Below are 7,339 nucleotides of genomic sequence, written 5' to 3' on the forward strand. Positions count from 1 at the left end.
ACACAGCGCAACCCCCAAGGCAGAATGCGCTGGTCCCAAAGGAACTAGTAGTTGTTGGTGACTCTATTGTGAGGGAAACGGGGAACATGCTTTGTAAAAAGGATAGATGGAACAGGACCAGGGTATGTCTGCCAGGGGCAAAGGTTGATGACGTTGTAGAGTGTATATAATCTTTTAAGGACACAAAAGGTGATATAGTTGTACACGTTGGCACTAATGATATCAAGAGTAGGAGACTGGCAGAATTACTTAACAAGTACAGGTCACTGTTGAAAAAAATCCGTGAATTAGGGTTGAATTTGAAAGTGTCTGCAATTCTGCCCAGACACGATAGGAGGGAGTATATGATGAGAGCCATGTCGATCAATTCGGCCCTGGAAAGATTGTGCAAGGCTCAAGGGGTAGAATTTTTTTCAGCCTGGTCTGTACTTGTTAACAGGAGAGATTGCTTCTACAGGGACGGGATACACTTAAATAGAAAGGGTGCAAGAATGTTTGCTGATGCTATCGAGGCAGTGTTAGGTGGGTCGGAAAACTGCTAGCTTGGGGGGGATACAAGGACTAATAGATTAACAGTAGCCACTGGCAGAGGTGAAAGAGATTCTTGCACTGCTTCTATTGGAATGAGCAGAAGCCTGGAAAACAAGATGCATGGTATTTCAGAGACTGCTGGGAGCCATTGCGGTACAAGTAAACACATGGGTTGTGTTAGGGTAGCTAAGAATAGAAACAGGTGCATGTATACCTGCGTGTACACCAATGCTAGGAGTTTGGTAAATAAATTTGATGAATTTGAGGTATTGCTCAAAACATCAAAGGCAGATATTGTTGGGACATCAGAGACGAGATGTCACACTGATAAGGAATGCAGAACTGAAATTTGGGGAGTACAGATAGGATAGACAGGATAGGTAGGGAGGAGGGGTTATGCTATTAGTTAAGAAACACATAAAAACCAAGGAAGTGAAGCCAGTCGACATCGATGGACAGGGCAGTGTCGAGTCAGTTTGGTGTGATATAAGCATTGGGAGATCAAAATTGAGAGTAGGAGTGTGCTATAGGCCTAATGACTCTGATGAGTATAATAAGAAACTGTACAGGGAAATAGAGTGGGCCAGTAAATCAAAAATGGGGGATTTTAATTTCCGAGATATTGACTGGAATTTGTGGGTTGGTCTCTCACACACTAACAAGGCTTTTGTGGATTTATTGAAATCTGTGATGATGAGAAGTTACTTGGATTGAGATAAATAGTAACTATCTCAAAAAGTACAGGATGAGTGGAAGAAAGGAGAATGCAGGTCTAAAAGGAAGTAATGCGACAGAAAGTCGGTGCTCTCAGAACAAGACCGCAGGAAGTCTTGGATGACTGCTGAGCTGGTTTGTCAAATAGAGGAGAAAAAGCTATAATGGGACAGTTACAGAGCGATGAAAAGTACTTACAACAGGCACCAGTTGGTCTGTAATAGTGCCACAAATAAGGTCAGGGAGGGAGGCCAAGACTGTGTATGAGAAAGCTTTGGCTAAGAGAGGAAAGAATGGGGACAAGAAACTTTTCACGTATGTCAATACAAGGGGAAAAAAAAGCTAATCAGATTGGACCCTTGTGCACTGGATGTGGGAAAGTCTTAAACAACCCAGCTGATGTTGCAGTTGAACGATCGTGCTAAGGAGAGGCTGTGTGAGTGAGGCTGAGCCATATGAAATTAGAGGTGCCGTAATTGCAGATGATTGTTATTAGAAAAACCTTTGAGCATAAAGACAAGCAAGGCTCCCGAAGTTGATGGCATATACCCTGCAGTTTTGAAGAAGAGCGCAATTGAGTGTATTGAACAATTGAAGTTAATTATGAGGGCATCTTTGGACTCAGGGAAGATTTATTTAGATTGGAAAAGTGCTACTGTATTGGCAATACATAAAAGCGGTTCTAAGAGCGAATTGATAACTACAGACTGGTTAATCTGGCTTCAGTGATAGAAAAAATCTTAGAGTAAGAGTGCAATCCAGGGACATTTAGATAGATATGATATTCTGAAGGACACACAACATGGCTTTGTTAAGGGTAAATCATACACAGAAGTTAGTGCAATTGCATAATTTCTGTACGTAGCCAAATCATACTTAACTAACTTAGTTAAGTATGATTTGAGGAAAGACAGTTGTAGAATAGATGTGCGAAAGTTTGCCTCTAGCCAGCGGGTAGTTGATTGCTGGAAAAAACTTCCATCTGTTGTTGTGGATAAAATTTATGGCTGAACTAGATAAAAATTGGAGTGACCGGATGGGTGAAATGGGTAGCGATTTATTTTATTTTATTTATTTATTTATTTATTTATTATTATTATTTTTTTGGCTGAGCATCAGATGCTTCAACTAATGCTAATGGTAATTCCCCTAAGATGAATTAATATCCATTGCGAGGTGACATCGATTTTAGGTTTATGCTAAATCTAACAGATGTCTCAATAGATGAGCTGATAACATTAGAGATTCAAAAATAATTTAAAATTTACAAAGCTAGTTTGTTATAGTAAAAGCACACTTACCATTGAATTTATTCGAAATTTTCGAGGATAAATGAAGAGGACAGCATACATACGGGACATCTCCATCCCAATCACACGGTTTGTCATTTCTGTACCGAGTCCAGTTGGAACAGTTGAAACAATTGCACAAAAACCTTGTCCAGTTGACTTTGTACGAGATTTTCTTGACCTTTGAACGTCATCGGAATAAAGAAAATACCTCGGACTGGAGCAACATGAGTGTATAGCTATGGCTAAGAGAACAACCCGCACCTGGCATTTCCACATGATGATTCACTTCGTATCTGTTGGGTGCAAAAGAAATCATTAGATGGATATCGAATTGAACTGGTAGCTTTTCCCACTGCGGTAATCGAAATTTTTAAGACTAATTGAAATCTGTAATTCTTCTGTTGCTAGAGCAGTTCACTGAAACCAATTTTCTGGAGTCCTCCCAACCTTTCTCATATATAAGTGATTTATGTTCCTCCTAACTGGCGAATTGATGTTGCAACTCAGGGGGGAAGTTATGTCATAAGAAAAAGACTAATTTTTTTAATAAGAAAGTTTGAAGTAACTAAACGAAAGTATTAAATAATGACATTATATATATATATATGTGTGTGTAGAAGGCCTGTATGACATGATTGGAAGGCCCGCCTTCCAATCATGTCTACATATTCTCAGATCATGAAATTTAAAAAGTAGAGAATAAAAAGCCCTCATCGGTAGCACAGTTAGCATAATCATCGTACTTCCCACACCATTGGAAAAAACTTGAGTTTGAATCTCTTCAATGACGGTAGGAATTTTTAATGGCCTTTTTTCCAACTAGGCTGAGGATCCGAGTGGGTCAAAGGTAATTATTAATATCCAGAGTCCATCATCTCAGAATCTGTGGGATTTTTGTGCTCGACCTGTCTCCAATATATCCAAATTTATCAGATAACCGAAAGACCTTTAGCCAACGGTGATCTGTAGATTCTAAAAACGCATGGACTGACTTAACCTAAATAAATTACGCCTCTCCGGGAGTAATCCTTCCAGAGCAGGTTTTATATTTTTTAGCCTTGACTTCGGTAAAGCTTTTTCTGCGATTGTGCACTTAATCTGATTAATTTTTTATTTCTATATAAATTATAGCATCCTCCGGGATAGTACAGTGGTTTCAAGACTTTTCCCTGGTTTGGTTGTTCATTTTGATTGTATCCTTTTAGATGCAACAGCACCATAGACTATATTGTGCCGTATATAATGTGTCTATAAATTGCATGTCTTTTTTAGTCGATTGGGAAAGATATCTGAATTTCCGAAAGAATAAAACATACTACTTTCTCCTTAGATGCGGCCACGTTGTCAAAAATACTCACAAAACTTCCTCTCATCATTGACGCAATTCTAACAGGTCTTTTCCACCTGGTGTGGGGAAGATGGTCATTATACCTCACTAGGTTCAATAGACCGGACTAAACGCTCATCGAAAAGAAGGAAATTGCTAGCTACCTGATCGACATAGAGGTGCCAAACACCAGCGACCTCCAGAAAACTGAGAAAAAAAACCAGGAGGTACACAGAGGTAAGACAGGAGCCAAAGAAATGTGGTATATGGAACAAGTAATGACCATCTCGATAACTGTGTCAACCACAGGCATAGTGCCAAAGAGCCTCCACAAGAACCTAGTACCAATAGTCCTGTCAGAGGACACTTATATGGGACTCCAGAAAGCCGCGATCCTGAGCACTTGCAGGACAGTAAGGGAGTTCCTCAGTAATAGTAACCGGTACAGTAACAGTAACCGGACACAAACAACCACCCCATGCACTTGGTACCAGTACCCTTCACTGGACTGAAAACATCCCATAAGGAGAAAAAGTCAATGATAATAATTATAAAATTCCATCGGTATTTACCTTAATTGAACCTTGTATCTAAGTATCTGTTGGGACTTGATCGAGACTTTAAATTCCTCGATCAGGTCAATACATCAGCCAAGAAAGCTGAAGTCTCTGTTCCAAATAATACATCTTTTAGTAGGTAACGAATCTCTTATTTTCCAACAGATGCGTAATTTTCCTGAAAATGGTGTCTTCAAACCTGCATGCAATATTCAAGATACGGCCTGACCATGACGTTATGCATTCGCTGGCCAAAACACTCATTTGCGATTGGCATCAACAGATAATTAAACTTGTAGTATGATGATTCAAAAAGATGGCAGTTTCATCCCTCTCCTCGAATCTCTTGATGATGATAAACCGGTTATAATCACCATCCTCACTGCAACGGTTAGAAAAGGTCTGGTTTCGAATCCTGTCAATGATGCGAGGAACTTTATAACTTTTTTAATTTCATAATTCAGTTAGGTTTGCTCAACCGAACAGGAAACTCGGGATTTTCGTCCTGCAAAACAGGCAAACCAACCAGAGAACATAAGCAATTCATTATGAAAGTGGAGGTGTGAGGAGTCTTAGTTGAGAAGGTCTGATGGTTAGCTTACAGAGATGAAGGAGAGTGTCTGCGCGAAATCCTAGTTGGAATAATATCAAGAGCATTAAAAGATGGGATGGGACGAGGATATCACCTCAGAACAGGAAGTGGGCAGGATGTGTGGTTCTATGAACTTTTGTTTATTTGTTTTTCTTTATTGCAACCAGCAAATCGACTACAGAATCATAATTTACAGACAATTATGTGGCCATATATGGTGTAAGTTGTTTTTGATACACCAAAAAACTTATAAGGAAAACATCAAGAAGTTGTGGTCATTGTCCACCCCTAGGACCTTACCCTCTGTCATCCTTAGCATCTGACAGATTTTCTTATTTAGGTTAGGTTGTGGAATTGGTCCTGTCAAAATTATAACCTGTCGTCACTTTAAAAATATTAAGCAGTCTTTGGATTCAGCTTCCAGTTCGTGATCAAACTTTGGTAAAAGGACGCACTCATCTGATCAATTTATTTATCTGGTTGGTTATTTTAATCTCTTGCTTCTAGTCTTAATCTCTTGCATTCAGTTTTATCTGAAACAGAATGCATTCATTTTATGGCAGTTTTTCTTTTTATTCTATAATTCTTACAGATATCATCTAGTGGACAGCAGATGATGGACGGTGAAGAAGTAGTGTCTTCATGGCTACGGATTACAAGTAGAGGACATAACGTGTTATTAGTGAAAATTCATTTTGATTTGAATCACTCTTGAATATTTTTATATTCCATACTTGAATTTTGTGCCGGTTTGTAGCTACTCCCCATGTAGCCTCAAGTATATTTGGTACTCAGGTCTTTTCATACCCTTCGCACCCAGGCAAACCAGGAAAACACCTGAGTTCGAGTCCCGTCGCTGACGTGAGGAATTTTTATGGACCTTTTCACATTTGGCTGAGTTAGCCGGTCTTAGGCGAGGTTAGCTTAATTTTTTCTCCCGGAAACTGGAGTTTTGCGTCCAGCAAACAGAAAATAGACCTTGGAACACACGCAGTTTGCAGACAATATACGCGGAGCAACATGGCCTTAGTTGCTGATGCTCCTAAAACCCTACAACAACAACAACTGTCCTTTTCTGCCGAGTAATTGAAAAATGAATGAAGAGCTATATTTCCCAAAGAAATTCAAATAACTGTCGATGAACACATCTGTTCTTTTTCCATCAATATTATTCTTCTTAAATTTTTCATTTAGCAGTTTACGCTAACAAGAAATACTGAAAAGTTACCACCATTCATTAAAAACAAATACTTTTGGAAAATCTGTTTGCGTTTATTAAAGCAAAAATAGATGGCGCCACGCTACAATTCAATATAATGCTGTCTAACCATACTGGGCCCTTCGCATAACTTTAACAGGCAGAAGGGATCCACCAAGAAAGGAAAATTCTATATCAAATATTTAATTACATTATTAAGTTTTTTTAGGGTACTCACTTCTGAATCCGTATGGTTCGAAGATTAAGTAAAGTTAAAAATGCCCCAAGGAAAAATAGTTCACTTCCCTTTTCTTAGGTTGTATTTAATTAAAAGCATGATGATTATAATAATTAAAATAAATCCATTTATTCAGCTAACTCAGCGAAAAAGCTTTGGTAGTGGCACATTTATAGGCAGAGTACGCACGCGCACAGTCGACTAACCCAGAAGGGTGACGTATTCATACATTACACAAATTTTCTGGCGTCTTAGGTACCCCGACTTGCATAAATGAGAGGTACCCATTTTTGCAGGAAGCACATCCAGATGGCTGGGCTGTGTGGTCTTGCCCTTCAGTTGTGGCAGCTATTTGGCAGACAGTGCCACTCGCTCGACTGTTGTCCACAGGAGACTGTTTCAGACTTTTTGAACTGCCCACTTTGCCTAATGCGTGAATATGACTGACTTTATCCTGAGCCCCACCGTCCTCCCAACTCCAAGTGGAAAAGGCCCTTGGTTCGAACTCGTCGATGAATTTTTATGGGCTTTTTTTTCGCTCCGTGACCGAGTTAGTCGGTCTCAGGCTAGATTGGCAAGGCCTCCCCCAAGTGGGAAGTTTTCCAGAGCGAAAAACCCCAGTTCCCCCTGGAAACTTGGGGGTTTTCGCCCAGCAAAACAGGCAAATCCACCAGAGAACACAAGCAATTTACAGAGCAATACATGTGGGGATTTAAATAACTATCGTTTTATCCTGAGCCCCACTCCAGGCAATATGTTCAATATTTCTTCTTCTCACCTTCATCCAGCTATGGAGGTGGACCTGTTTTAGCTTTCTCTTTTGCATTCAGTGGGGTGGGAGGGGCTGGGGGTTTTGGGAGTGCCACCAGATGGCGTCACTATCTGACACG

The sequence above is a fragment of the Mastigoproctus giganteus genome, chromosome 6, assembly GCF_048544385.1.
Source record: "Mastigoproctus giganteus isolate SK-2022 chromosome 6, ASM4854438v1, whole genome shotgun sequence".
NCBI classification, from domain to species: Eukaryota; Metazoa; Arthropoda; class Arachnida; order Uropygi; family Thelyphonidae; genus Mastigoproctus; species Mastigoproctus giganteus.